This window comes from Onthophagus taurus, chromosome 7 (assembly GCF_036711975.1).
Source record: "Onthophagus taurus isolate NC chromosome 7, IU_Otau_3.0, whole genome shotgun sequence".
Classification (NCBI taxonomy): Eukaryota; Metazoa; Arthropoda; class Insecta; order Coleoptera; family Scarabaeidae; genus Onthophagus; species Onthophagus taurus.
The window spans coordinates 15,625,290-15,641,889 of record NC_091972.1 but is presented as its reverse complement, the minus strand read 5'-3'; the positions used below and the strand labels follow the sequence as shown (position 1 = coordinate 15,641,889).

Genomic DNA, 16,600 nt, shown 5'->3' with positions numbered 1-16,600 from the left:
GAAAGGGATAGTGATCTAATGACGGTAATAGAAGCAAAGGTGGGGTTCGTAATTTTCAAAAGTCTTTATAGGCTATAAGTGTATGGAAATAGATGATAACGGTCGGTTGCGGTTTAATAAAGTGACCGGACAGTTACACATTTAGATGCAAATTGGGAATCTAGGAATATATTAGTATATTTCCTTTAAAAATACATTTAGTATTTCCTACTATTACCCTTAAAATTATTATTTCACACAACATATTGCTTCTTTGCTACAACTTTCTTAATTATAAGGGGACAACTTTCAATTTTAATATGTCTTACAGTGTGTGAGAGTGAGATAAATTGTTTCATTTTTTTTGTCAATTTATTAATTTTCTTGTTTATTTAAATGTGTATGCTTAACTAGTGTACATTTAGCAATAGATTAAAATTATGATGATAATATAAACTCTATATCCTTTCTTTAATTGACTATGACATACATGAAGCATCAATGTCTCGACAATAACATTAAATAATTTAGAACTACTCAAAAACTATTCCAGTACCAGTTCGAGCTGGTATCATTTTCTATGAATAAAGAGAATATCACGAAAAAGTGAAGGTTTACATTAAATAATCCTCAACTACTCAAAAGCTCTAACCGATAGAGTATAATCACAAGTAAGAAAATTGTTTGTATTGAATCATGTAAGCATAATTCATAATCAGTTCGAACCTAGTTGTCATCATTTTCTAGGTATATAGAAAAAATTACCAAAAAATCTAAAACGGAAAGTTTACATTAAATAATCCTCAACTACTCAAAAGCTCTAACCGATAGAGTATATGACAAGTAAGAAAATTGTTAGTATTGAATCATGCAAATATAATCCATAATCAGTTCGGACCTAACTGTTATCATTTTTCTAAGAGTGAAGAGAATATGACCAAAGAGTCCATGACGAATGATTTACATTAAATAAACCATAACAACTTAAAAGCTATAACCGATAGAATACAAGAACAATGAAGAAAATTGTTTGAACTGAATCATGCAAGCGTAATCCATAACCAGTTCGGACCTAACTGTTACCATCTTTCTAAGAGTAAAGAGAATATCATGATAAAATCCATGATGAATGGTTTACATTAAATAATTCTTAACCACTCACAAGCTATAACCGATGGAGTATAATAACAAGGAAGAAAATTGTTTGTATTGAACTATGCAAGCATAATCCATAACCAGTTCGAACTTAGCTATCACCATTTTCTAAGAATAAAGAGAAAATCGCCAAAAAGTCCATGATGGATGCTTTACATTAAGTAATCTGCAACTACACAAAGGCTATAATCGATAATGTACTAAGACACATAGATATAAAAATTGTTCGTACAGAATCAACCAAGTATAATCCATAAGAAAATCTAAAGTAGCTATCAATATTTTTTAGAAATAAAGCAAAAATTGGCAAAATATTTATTGCAGATGGTTTACACTACATCATTTTCAACTATGCAAAAACTATAATAGATAGAGTACCATGACACGTATCAAAATGGTTCGTGCTAAACTAAGCAATCATATCCTATAATCCGTTCCAGTCTAAATATCACCAATTTCTAGCACTAAAACGAAAATCGCCAAAATTTCCATGCCACAGCAGTATGCAAACATCTCTGGCATCTTGTATATTTAACATAATTCTTGTCCACAATTTTTGATAGTGGTATCAAATGGATAAGACATTATTTAAGTTCATAGGCTGTCACGAGCGAAAAAGCTTTTCACATTTGATCTTGTTTCTAAAATCGAAGAGAGTCAAAGAGTGTCCAAGTTTTTTCTTGCTTACAATAACTAAATCGTAAACGAGCACTAATATATCTCAACTATAATAATAAGGAATCATTTCGAATATACGAAAAGATCCTACGAAGTAAAAAACTGCTAAAAACAAAATGTTCACATAAAATAATAAAAAATAATAAATTATTCATTTATCTCCGATAAACGGACGTTCTTGATAAATTCGATAATATAACTCTTGAACGAGTTTATTCCTCTGTTTATTTAAGGAGTAGTAGATTTCCTTTACGTTTTAAGGAGTAGAAATTCAACTCATTTATACCCAAAGTTTTTGAAACGTATTAACTCTTTAAACTGAATTAAAATAAAAAATTAATCCCTTCAAATAACAAATTATTGTAAGGGTTTATTTGTAGTTGGAAATGGTCGTTGAAATTAAAAAGGCGATCATAAAAATCACAATTTCAATTTTACGAACAAATCTAAAACAAAGTACACGAACATTTCAATAGTTCATTGTAAAATGGAGAAATCGATTAACGAAGTTTTCTTTGTTAGCCGAAAGCAATGTAAAAAATTATCTTTTTTCGTATAACTTTCGGTTAACGTAGCCACTAAAAATTCGAAAAAAAACTTTTTGTAAAATGTTATCTTTTGATGAGTATTTTATTATAGGATGCATAAATGGGAGTCATATTCATCTAAAACAGACCCACCGATTGCGAGTTACGAGCTATTTGTAAGCACAATTTTGGTAGATTATATTCAAAATTTTAGAAATCTATAAATTATGTTTTTTCTTAATTTCATAATATACTAGGTGTTCATTAAGTATGGAACCAGCTTAATATCTCCAAAAGTACTGTCGGACAACATAAATTTTTAAATGTAAATTGGAAATAAAAAAGTTGAAAATAATTGAATTTTTTTTAATTGTTGACAAACATAAAGCTGCCACTGAGGCATCATATCGTGTGTCACAAATAATTGTACAGAAGTAGAAACCTTACAAAGATGGATATGATAAGACATGTTTTTAAAATCTGCTCATTCATTGTTTGCTGGCAAAGACGGGATAGTGTCTGCCATAAAATCGGTATAACTTTGTGCTAATACAGTACACAGGAAAAAATCGTGTCGTGTAAAAATTTTAGAGTAGTTGGTAAAAAGAATTACAGTAAAAATTGTAATATCACATGGTAAAAACAACTCTAATGTACACTATATTTAATATTAATATAGAGTTCATATATTATTCACTTAATAGAGTAGTTTTTACAGTTCTCTAAAGGAAAGTGCTTTTTTACTTATGTTAGTGAAGTTATGTTTCCTTCGGGTACTTCGTAGGCACCGCACTATTTTGCTCGGGATTACTCGTCGGTACCACGTGATCAACATGTGGTGTGATACAGCTAAAATTTAACGGCCATCTACTAAACCAGTCGGAACTCGATAGCGTCTCGAGACCTGATTTACGCGGTATAGAAAGAAAGAACGATTATTTTTATTGTAATTATGTTTGCCAAAATAAAACATTCATGACGTGAAATTAGTGGAACTACCGGAAGATTTTACATACGAGTTCCTTGTGAAGATTGGTAAGTATGTGCAACTTGGTGTAACTATACATACACGAAACTTATAGAAGACTCATTATATGCAATTTTCATGATGACTCGGTGGAAACTTTAAAATGAATTAAGTATGGTTATATATGTATATAAAAAGAATTTAATGTTTTTAAATTTAAGTTATAACAATATATTACAAGTAAAAATAAAAACAAATATTTTATAATTTTGATTTTTATTACAAACGTAAAACTTCCCTAAAAATACTCCACTTCCTATTAAAAATTAACACTAATAAGTGGAAGATACACACTATTTAGTGATATTTTGTCAATTAATAGAGTAAAATTAGAGCAAATTTTTAATAATTTACACTGATTAGATTAGAAATGTATCTAATTAGAGTCACAACAACATCTAGGTAGATTACATATAATACACTGTTATAGAGTAACGATTTTACACTATTTAATAAACACCATCTTCTCACTATTTAGTGTACATTTTTAATCTATTCACCTACACTATATAGTGCAAAAAAATAACTCTAAATAAGTTGGACCGATCTGAACCATGTTTTAGAGTTGATTTTTACTCTATATTTTTTTCTGTGTAGAAGTAATGAGTAAAGCTATTTTTTGCAAATAAAAGATGATTTTGAGTGATTTGATTTTTGAAGTATATTAGGCATGTTATACATTATTGAAAAGCTCTTTTTAGGGACTATTTTAATTAATGAATAATTAATTCAATTGTTTTTAATTCAGAAAATAAATGAGTAACGACTAACACTTGAATTTTTTCGTTTGGCTCATTTGATAGAGATTACTTTTCTCGTATTTGACGATCTCGGATAGCTAGATTAATGTCATTGATTAATTTTTATTAATAAACAATATTTACATTTTTTTCAAACATTTTTTAATATAAGGGTACTAAAATTCTACGTTATCGTAAAGAGAAAAAAAATCTCTGTCAAATGAGCCTAACGAAAGGGTACATTGCCATTTAAAAAACTTCAAGTGTTATTCGTTGCTCATTTGTTTTCTGAAATAAAAACAATTGAATGCTGTCTTATTATGGCAAAATAAATTTATAAAGCTGATACGTACCAAGATACCTATATACTATATTCCACACATAATGGGCACCTATATAATAGAATATTCAATCACGTCAAAGAGACATTGCATGTTAACCAGCATGGATTTATCCCTAATAGATCTGTAGAAACAAACTTAATTATCTTAAATGAATATGTTAGTTCTGAATTGGATGGAAAAGGTCAGGTTGACGTTATATACACTGAGTTTGCTAAAGCGTTCGATAAAGTGAATCATGATGTACTTTTAGAGAAGTTAGCTTTGTATGGTTTTTCTAAATAAACATTAACTTTTCTTTGTATCTTATTTGGCAAACAGATATTTCTACGTTAGTTTATAAACATAGTGAGTCACAAAAATTTAAGAAAGGGCAAGAAAACCCTTATGTAAGGGGTATTGTGTCTAATTTGGATATTAGTAAATCAACGGTTTACAACATTTTAAAACCCGCAAAATATCATTCCTATCTAGTAAACCTGATTCAAGAGCATTTAGTCGTAGTTTTTGCAACAACAATTTTACAATGACAACGAAGACTTTGTCAAAAACATAATTGTTACCAACGAGGGAACATTTACATTGAGCGGACAAGTAAATAGAAAAAAATTTGCTACCCAAAATTCATATTGGGCACGAAAATCACACTCAATATCCGCAAAAGATCAATGTGTGGAGGAAATAGTACGGGATACTGTCCTGGGTCATTACTTTTTTGAAGAAACCTTAACTGGAGAGAGATGTTTAGATTTTTTCAAAATGATATCATTCCTTTCATAACAGCTAGATTTTCCGATAACGTTGACCCAACCCAATTCCAACGGCAGTTATTCCAACAAGATGGCGCGCCACCACACTTCAACAAACTATACTAAATTACGTTTTGACCATAGTTAGTTCATGGCTACTGCTATTTATATCATGTTAAGCAAATTTGAATAGTTAAACTTTAAAGTAACTTTTTTCGAAAATTTTCTTATGTAACCAATATTAATATTGACTGTACTGGATTCAGAAGAATGTTCTCTTTCATACTCCGCAATAAAAATGGGGTATTGCCATTTGAAAAAAATATCGATAACGTCATAACTCGTTTAAAAGTGGCGGAAAAAATTTAAAATCTAACCAGAAATATTGCAAAAATTTTAAATCTTTAGACCCGTTTCAGCGATTTTTCCATAAACCGTTTGTACACAGGAAAAAATATAGAGTAAAAATCAACTCTAAAACATGGTTCAGATCGGTCCAATTTATTTAGAGTTATTTTTTTGCACTATATAGTGTAGGTGAATAGATTAAAAATTTACACTAAATAGTGAGAAGATGGTGTTTATTAAATAGTGTAAAATCGTTACTCTATAACAGTGTATTATATGTAATCTAACTAGATGTTGTCGTGACTCTAATTAGATACATTTCTAATCTAATCAGTGTAAATTATTAAAAATTCGCTCTAATTTTTCCCTATTAATTGACAAAATATCACTAAATAGTGTGTATCTTCCACTTATTAGTGTTAATATTTAATAGGAAGTGGAGTATTTTTAGGGACGTTTTACGTTTGTAATAAAAATCAAAATTATAAAATATTTGTTTTTATTTTTACTTGTAATATATTGTTAAAACTTAAATTTAAAAAAATTAAATTCTGTTTATATACATACATAATATATATAATACTTAGGGCCGGTTGTACAATATACCGATAAATCTACCTGATATCTATCCGCCCGATAAACTTATCAGGAGGATAAAGATATTCGCTGTTGTACAAACTGTTTTTGTCGGTAGGATTGCTATCGGCGAAATAAGAGTCGGTTGGTAGTAGTTTTTCCCCATATCTAGTGATTTATGTCGTAGAATGGTAACGCCAACGTCTTTCTTTGAAGTTTGAATTATGATTTTGACAATATAAATTGTTTAAAAAAATTTTCACTGACACATCGTACATATAAGGTTAACGTTTAATGTTAGAGGTTAACCTATGCAGTAATCATACAAAGTTTTTATATAAAAACCTTGGTAACCATAAATATCTGCCGGATAAGTGTCTCATCGGCACCGCTGAGTACCCGATAAGTTATCCTGCCGATAATCTCACCGACAAAAATATCCGTACATTGTAATACAGTACAAACTAACTTATCTGCCAGATAACGCTGTCGGGAAGTTTATCGCTATATTGTACAACCGGCCCTTAATTAATTTTAAAGTTTCCACCGAGTCATCATCAAAACTGCATCTAATGAGTCTTCTATAAGTTTCCTTTATGTATAGTTGCACCAAGTTGCACATACTTACCAATCTTCACAAGGAACTTGTATGTAAAATCTTCCGGAAGTTCCACTAATTTGACATCATGAATGTTTTATTTTGGCAAACATAATTAAAATAAAAATAATCGTTCTTTCTTTCTATATCGCGTAAATCAGGTCTCGAGACGCTATCGAGTTCCGACTCGTTTAGTAGATGACCGTTAAATTTTAGCAGTATCACACCACATATTGATCACGTGGTACCGACGAGTAATCCCGAGCAAAATGGTGCGGTGCCTACGAAGCACGTCTAGTGTAAAATTTAATGTTTTATATATTACATAACTTCACTAACATAAGTAAAAAAGAACTCTCATTTAGAGCACTGTAAAAACTACTCTATTAAGTGAATAATATATGAACTCTATATTAATATTAAATATAGTGTACATTAGAGTTGTTTTTACCATGTAGTATTACAATTTTTACTCTAATTCTTTTTACCAACTACTCTAAAATTTTTACACGACACGATTTTTTCCTGTGTAATGATTTTATCACCTATATCCGTTACTTTACGGACAGACTGTATACTACCCAAAGTTTTTGTAGTTATATATTTCTATTTAATATAGTTAATATAGTAAGTTATTATAATCGTTATCTTTTTCCATCTTGTAGATTTAATAAAACTCAATTTTTGCACTTGTCTCGATGGATGTATTGTGTTTTAAGTTCTACCGGTTTCGATTCTTGCAAATCATCTTCAGGAACTACGCCAGAACATGATTCTTTATGATTTTTTCTTATAAACACCAGCAACGTATCAAATACCTCCTTGAGAAGCCACGCGTTCCTCCGCATCTTAGTGGCATCTTAGCGTCGTTCGTCGGCAAGAGTAAAATCATGTGGCCCGGGCGAACACGGCGTCGTCGGGCGCGTCGTTCGCGAGCCAATAGCGTGGTCGCGTCGGTCGCTGTACGGTCCAATGGCCGCCAGTCTTACCCCCGGCACACTCGATCGCTGGCCATAGCCGTCGGTAGCCGACTGAATAGATCCAGATCGCGTCCTCTTCAAACGGACGTACACGGGTTGCCGTAAAGTCGCGTCGCTGCTCTACGATAACGACCGGGAACGTCACTATTTACTCCTAGTACTAGTTATAGCACGAAGCCGGTATCCGTGGGTAACGAATACGCCGTCGGCAATCATTTCGACGCGTCGCGACGCATGCGTGCCCGATTAAGTGAAAGGTGAAGCTACGCGTGTGCGTGTCATAAAAACAAATTAATTAAAAAAATATATATATAAATTTATAATATATCATTAAAAGATATAGCAACGTCGATATTTTAGGTTTGTTTTTTTTCTTTGGTCTGTTACTTTTATTTGTGACGAAGAGTTCATAACGTGATTTTTATTTATGATGAATTGGGGATGAATTTGTAAGTACTTTTTTAATTATTTGTTATTGTACAACATATAAAGGTGAGTTATTAGTATCTCGGCTAACGATAATTACTAAACTATTTGAAAAACGAAAAAAAGTTGTTTGACTCATCACTGTCTATTACGTAAAATTGTTTTCACTTATATAGGCTGTTCCATTTAAGTGTAACGGAGAGTACGTAAATTTATTTAAATGGAACACCCTGTATATTTTATCATATTATGAATACAACTAAATTTATTTATACAACCCTATATGTTACTATTTCACAGCGTTCATTGTTCCTGATATATTCAATTGTTCTTCCAAAATATGCCTGTTACAGGATCTTTTTGAAAACAATGTAAAAACGAAATTTTTTCCTATTTTGCCTTGAAACTACCTCAAATGGCTTTTTCTTCAGTTTTTTAAATGGTTTTTAAATTTAAATTCCCTTTAATTAACGATAAGTATGTCATGTAATATATTAGAATGTAATATATTCTGTCCTTTTTTGACACTTTTTTTTTGTTTTTTCTGTTTCGTTTGTCTGTCATTTGTAAATCAGTAATATATTATTATATTAAAATTCAATTAAAAAAAACTTTAATAAATAAATAATCAAAACGTGATAAAAATACAAAAAATACAATTAAATGGCAGAACAATAAATCCCTTTTTTAATTACTAAATTATTTGAACAAAATGCAGCAACAAACTATAAACAATTGCTAAACGTTGCTCAACAAGTAGGTATTAATTTAACTAATATTTAAAAATTGTTTAAAATGCCGCCCATTTTCTCTTCTACAAGCATTAATGGGCTGTATAAAAAATTTTGTGGTATCTCTTAACATGTATTTTCTCTAAAGTCGGCATATTTTATTACTTATATCTCTTTAAATCTCATAAAGTAGCAAGTCGCATTAAAATCTGGTATATGGCAACAAAATTATTTTAAATTATAAAATATTAATCAAATAATAAAAGGAAGAACAAAAAAAAACTGATAAAAATAGACAGAATATAATATTAAGTACAATAAAATGTTAAATTCTAAATATCAGGAAAACTACTAAACTTAGATATATGACACACTTATCATTAATTAAAGGTAACTTGATGGGCAATTCAACCAGCATACAATATACAGGGTGTTCCATTTAAAAAACTTATGATAAAGCCATTTGAAAAATATCAAAAGTAACTAAGCTTTATGAATACGCTGTATAGCGTATCTAATATCTTTGGATACTATCTTTTATCTACTGGTTTTGACTATTATCTGACATAGTTTCAAGGCAAAATTGGAAAAATTGTCTTTTTTACATCGTTTTTAAAAACATCCTGCAATGGACACACTTTGGAAAAACAATTGAATATCTCAGGAATTATGAATGCTATGAGTTAGTAACATATACGGTTGTATAAACAAATTTAATGCTATTCATAATATGATAAAATATATAGGTGTTCCATTTAACAAAATCTACATACTCTCTGTTACGCCTAAATGGAACAACCTGTATAAGTAAAAATAATTTTACGTAATGGAAAATGGTGAGTCAAACAACTTTTGTATAAAACATTTCTTTCTCAAACGGGTTAGCAACTATCGTCCGCCGGGTTACTAATAACTCACCCTGTATATAATTAATTTTTCACAATATTAATAAATAACACATGGCATGTTTATTAGCTATATTCCAGTATTCTGTTATACTCTATATATAATAATTGAGCGATTATATATATATATAAGATACAGAAATGGTTAAATGGGGGCAAAATTGCGTATCTTAGAGCTCATCATTTTTCAACTAAGTTTTTTGATCCAACCGTTTGAGTTTTTAAAATATGGCCGAAAAACACCAAAATTACTTTTTCGTTTTTTGCCTATAACTTCTTTATTTTTCGTTTTTTCGTGAATCTGAAAAAACATTCTTAAAACGGCTACATCCAAAAACTTAGTTGAAAAATGATGAGCTCTAAGATACGCAACTTTGCCCCCATTTAACCATTTCTGTATCTCTTATGGTTTCTGAGATCCCAATGGTGGGGGTCGAATTTGAATTACCCTGTATATATATAATAATTGAGCAATTATATATATATTAAATATGTTAATGTTTAGTAGTCGTGTTACGAGAAAAGAATCCTTGTAATTAGTTTATCGTTTACATCATAATTAGATCCAACTATTAGAATCGGTTACATTTATACAGGCTGATTCAAAAAACTGCTGACAGACTTCTAGGGCAGGTAATACATCAAAAATTAAGATGAACAGTCTTAATATACATGGGCTTGCAAATGCCACCTTAATGAGATATAAGGCTGTGAATGTTTCTTTAAAATTAAACATTATCTGCAATAAAAAACCCTTTTTTAAAAATAATTTCATCGCCGCTGCTAATTTTGTCAAACGGGCAGTATTTTCGTGTAAAGTGATCAATTATCTATCAATTGGTCTCTTACAAAACTTTGATTAAAGCAACAACTTTTGATTGGATTAACAAATTTTCTACAAACGTGTTTTTCTTAAAAACTATTGCTTATAGATAGATAATAATTGATCACTTTACACGAAAATGACAAAATTAGCAATGGCGTAGACTCTCCGTTATACTGTTCTATCACATACACCTGATAAAAAGTTTTTTGTTGAAGGAAAAGTGTCTTCTAACTGCACCGCAACCTCTATTTTTGTACAATAAAAAATAATAGTACTATACAGCATTATAATATAAACGCTTATAAACATTATTTTGCAAAAACAGCAAAACAACTCTATATTAGTTTTTCAAAATACACATTTTGAACCCGTATTCACTTCCCGATGCCATTTTAAGTTCCGGAATAAAAAAAAATTGTTGATGACGTCATAACTTAAAAACAAATTACTATCGGGAAGTGAATATGGGCTGAAAATGTATGTTTTGAAAAACCAAAATAGACTTATTTTGCCGTTTTTGCAAAAAGTGTATAAGTATTTTATTGAATTTATTCCATGATTTTGCCGCACACTGTATATGTTATATACGGGGTGTTTAATTGTAATTTTAATCACTAATACTAGAGTAAAAATAATGACGACTCGTGCAAAAATTTTTGGCCTAAACTCATAAATGGGTAAGATATGGGCCGTCGAAGATAATAAATTTTTAAATATGTTCAATATGGTTTGTCTTAGAAACATTAATTTTGGCAACAAGGTGTTTACAAAGATTATTTCCCTAAAACTTTTTTATTTAGAAGCGTTTATTTTGAACGCTTAAATTTTACAACTAATTCTAAAAGTCTATTTCATTTTAAGTTTATTATTTTTGAATTGTTCACAATAAGATTAAAGCAACCTGTCAATCTTAGTTAATTCGAACAAAGTGAATTTATTAACAACAAAAATAGCAGATTACAAAAACAACTCTTCAAACATGAATACCAATACCAATGCTTTAATGCGACATCTTAAAGTAACTCGTAAGCGAGACAATGCGTTTTCTTGGCGTATTTTTGTAAACGATTCCATAATTTGTTGCGGTCATTGTTCTACAGTGTCGATATCCCAATTGTATACCAAATCTTTAACACGCCCCCATAAATAAAAATAAGTGACATGGGCTTATTCCTCGTCCAATCCAAAGTTTTGATGTAACCACTATTTAATAGTATTAATACAATGAAATGGCGCTCCATCATGTTTGAAGTATGAACTTGATAGTTCCTAGTGACTTAATAGTTCACATCGTCTAATAACTCTCGCAGATTTTCCGTGTTCCAAATAACTAATACCATCTAGCCTAAACGTTTAGACGCAGAATTTCCATGAGATTGACAAATGCGTAAAATCTGGTTTTTGTTCTGCTCAATTCTGAACATTTCTCAAATTAATGGGTCAGTATTTTAAAAAGGTATCTCATCTGTAAAAAGTATTTTCACTAAAAACGTAGTATCAATAGTAGGTACATTTATCTATCATAGTATGGCAAAATTGTACTCGCAACGGATGATCAGCAATTTTTAGTTCGTGCACTGTTGACAAGTGGCTTAAATTTCCTGTCTCTGTAAAACGTCGTTCGATATTTAAAAATTTTTTCTATCAGGTTATCTCCAATTGGAAAATTTTTCACAATATCGTCTCACCGCTGCGTTAGCAGTTTGCTCACTAAAACTGTAATTATTAACTATTTTAAACACTTACTAACGCTTGTTGGGTAACAATTTAACTAAGATTAAAAAATACACATCTAAATCGAGGTTGTATCTTTTTATGAATAACTCGAAAACGATACGTCTAATCAAAAATTCTTAAGAATGAAAACAATTTTAACATGATATATAATAAAAAAGTTTTAAGAAATTAACCTTTATGAACATTCTGTGTAGCACTAATTCTGTGATCTTAAACTATTTCTTATGATAATATTGCACTTTTTGCCAAATTTAATCTTTCTAAAACGAACCATATTGAAAATGTTTCAAAATTTCTATAAATAAAATATAAATTTTGTTAATACTGAAGAGACCAAGATATTTCTGATGACCTATGCGAAGTTAACCCTAATATTTCTAGGCCCCAATTAGATAGGATTGTACATGTATAGTGTTTTAATTGTAAGGTGTGATTCACAATAAATGCGAATATGAAAAAATCCGCGATCTATAAATTCCCTAATTCAGTGCTGTTTAAAGGACTCAGTTGACAACAAAGAAATGAAAAATATATTGATTCAAAATGTTAATTAAAACAGAAAATGTATCAATGTTAATCTTTTTTTTTCATCCGCTGTTTTACCATTTCTACCTTTTAGTGTAATTTGTTGACGTTCTCTCTTCTAATTACTCTATTTTTTTCAAACTTTCTATTTTTTATTGTATACACAATCCCACACCAAAATAATAATTCCGTTGTTTCATCGATGTTAAATAAAGCTTTATTTTTATACAAGATAATTTTTCATTTCATTTCATAGAGATTTTTTTTCTGAATTGAACATTTAGTAGTGACAAAAGATAAATGTTTTCCGAATATCCCATAAAGGATAATGTAGCAGACACAAAAGTGAAAGACACCCTAATAACTTTTAATCACAAATCAGTATTTTAATGTACTCTAAAGAATGAGATAAAAAGACACCTTATATAATGTTTTTAAATGGGCATTTGTAACGTGTAATGATACACATTTGTAATCGGACATTTCGACATCCACATTCAGCCATAGCCAAGCTTTCCATTGAGATATAAAACATTAAAATCCGTCAAACCGTTTTATAGTTATAGTCGATTTAATCAAATTCGATCTTATTGGGGCCAAACACGGTGCCATTCTGCGGGCTCTGCAAGGTTAACGCGAAAGAATTGACCCACATGCCCAGTATATAATTTCGGTAGAAGAAACTATGGCGAATCGAATGATGTATAGATCTTGATAATCGAGTGTATTTTTTACGATTTATGATCACATAAAAAAGGTCATTTTTGCGTTATTTTTATGTACCTTCGCAATATTTTGGAGTTGTAGAGGAATTTGAAAGAGATGTCAAATCGGATATTTCTACTGTGGTATTGGTCAAGGATTAAGTTTTCGAATGAGGTATTATTCATCGAAATCGGTTAAGAGGTTTTTTTGTTATAATCAAAATTCTATCTAATTGGAGGCTAACTTCACGTAGGTTTTCTTCTAACCATATAATCTTGAATCTTAACCATGCTCGAACTGCTATTAAGAAGAAGTAATAAACTACTAAATAATGAAGGTATAAATAACGGATGAAAACCTTTTAGAATACAAACTCATCCAAAACTCTAATTATAATATTCGAATTATATCAGAAAGAATAAAAATGAAATTCTATTTGGTTAAGGCCCACTTTTACCATCCTCCTGATAAACTATCTCGGAGATAGTTGTCATGGTTACAGCGGTGTTAAGCGCTCTCATTGGCTAAAAGCAGGTACTATTTATCGGATAAATTTATCAAGAGGTGGTAAAAGTGGACCTAAGACGAGCAAGCTGTGAAATGCTTATCAGACGATCTATCTTTGTAAATATATGAATATTCGAAGAAAAATGTATATTATTGAATTCGACGAACAAAAATGCAAAATGGATTGAAAATAATTAAACGTTGTTGCTAAAATATTTCTCTGTCTATCAGTATACCACAGTGGAACAAAAGTCTGTAAACGCCTAATTTACTCCTTTTTTGAGATACTCAGATTAGTGTCGTGCAATTAAGTTATTATGCCATTATAACAGTCACTATTTACCGTTAATAATGATGCAACATTGCAAATGTTACGTCTGGAAAACCCGCATTTCGAGAAATAGACATATTCCAAACTTTGTACTTTGTCTCTGCGCTTATAGCGGAGTTTGTTGGTGCTATGAGGTGGTACCAGGTCAATTCAGATGGATGGTTTAACTGGAAATGTATTTCTAGAAGAATGGAAAAGTGTCTAAAAGTAGTTATTAAGACTGAACGAAACTTAGCGAATAGAAAGCAAAATGCAAGCAACATTGGGGATTAATTTTGGATTAATTAACAAGTTTTGTTCAAGTGTTATAAGTTTTGATATTAAAAATTAATGAGTTTAAATCCAAATTTTAAAGGCATAATGTGTCATAAAAGAAGACTGCAAAATTTAATTGTATAATATTAACACCAAAAATCACACAACAACTATACTTCTTCTTGCAACTTCGAGATTGGTCCTTACATTTTATTCGAAGTCTGGAATCTCACCAGTGTAATTCTAATTTCTTTTTCTTGCAGTCTGAAATCTGAGTAATATAATTTCAGACTTCTTAAAATATGACATCTAGGCAATATAATTTAAAACTTCTTCTGGAAATCTGAAATCTGTAATCTCTGTGACGTGAGTCCCTCTTCTTATAATAGTATTTTAAGCAGTAAGTTTCCACATTTTGTTCCAGAAACAATAATTTCTGATGTCTTGTTGAAGCATAGAGTCTAACCAGCGCAGTTCCTAAGTTTGTGATGCAATATTAAGCTTTACCAGAGTAAATGTCTCCAGTTTGGATATATCAAATCCAATTTTAAACATTCTCTAATGGTTTAGAATTTTGCTAACGAAGATCCAGGCATTTTCTTGCAAATTGGAGATTTACTATCATAATTCTAAACATTTCCTTGCATTTTATAGTTTGACCAGTGTGATTTCAAATATTTTCGTACAATTTGGTATTTACACTTACAATCGAAAGCAAATAAATGCAAAATAAGCAAATAAGTAGCGGATAAAAAGTTCGTTTAGTTAATGAAAAAACTTTTCTCACTTTAATTTTTAATTATTTTTATTATTATAACAATGCCATTTAAAGTAAATTGTGCGTGTAAGCCTCAATATTGATATCTATATGAATTTTTATTAATACCAATAAAGTAATAATTGACTTTATACTTTCTCCGAGGAGAACATTCTAAATCACTAATTATAATAGACAGGTCCTAATAAATTAAACATGTTAATAAATTAACATCGGCTAAGGTTATTGAATGGTAATTACCTTTAAATCCTTATTAAATTACATCACACCGTGTAAGTTCTTTTATTAAAATTTTCAAAAAAAAATTACTTATCCAAACAATGATTACTACATATAACTAAAGAATGTCTTCTTAGTGAGGATAAGTTAACATATCTTAAGATCGATTTGAGAGGAATTCGTTCGGCCCAGATATTTTTTAACGACCTTTCACGGCGAGCAAAAGCCACCACAACTGAAAATATGCAAAAACGTAAAAAAAATAAGTTTCGGTCTACAAGTCTTTCAGAACGGTGGTGGTTGCTGGTAGCTAAAAAGGACCAACAACAACGGTCGGCAGCACCTGTCTTGGAAGTCTTCTTATGCGTCCTAAGTCGAAGAAGGAACGCTACTCGGTAATTATCTACATTCCAACCGGCCGTCATCAATTAAATCTCAAGCATATTCCTTTCCGACTCTCGCGACACCACCCTAATTTCGGTACTTTTCCGGCTAAGGTATCAATAAAAAATGATAAGATAATAAGAAAATGTTCGAAATTACGAATTATCCGTTGTTTTTTTGATTGACGTAATTACTGAGTCAATTTAATAATAACAGGATTAATTCAAGATCAATTCCAGGTTTTAAAACCGGTCATTCGAGACCCTAATAATTCCCGTGCCCTGCGATTTCCCAATCAAGTACATCAAAGAGTTGAAGAAGATTGGTAGCGTTGTAATCGTGACTGCGTCTGTTATTTTCGGTAGTCCAATAATTTTCAAGCAACCAATAATTAGACCCAATCTGACTACTGGTACTAATCTTTACCCAGCAAATTATCACCATATATAAGAAGAAAGAATTTGGTCGTTCGTCAGTTACCTATAATTAAACGGTTCTTCACTTCTTCCGTAAAATTACCACTTATATCAACCAATCAAGACTCCATTCTAAGACCCAGAGTAGGTGGTGCTT

The 16,600-nt window shown here is 30.5% G+C and overlaps 1 protein-coding gene across 2 annotated transcripts in view; it reads left to right on the top strand.

Moving 5' to 3' along the window:
* The window catches only part of LOC111418974 (transcription factor AP-2), a 175,223-nt gene that overhangs the window by 52,233 nt on the left and 106,390 nt on the right, over window positions 1-16,600 (top strand). Inside the window, exon 1 of one of the 2 annotated variants that reach the window (XM_023051710.2) lies at window positions 7,743-8,147. The exons of the other annotated variant lie outside the window; for it this stretch is intronic. The gene's annotated coding sequence lies outside the window, so the exon portion shown is untranslated. Of the gene's footprint in view, window positions 1-7,742; window positions 8,148-16,600 lie in introns of those variants that run through there. 2 annotated transcript variants of the gene reach the window in all.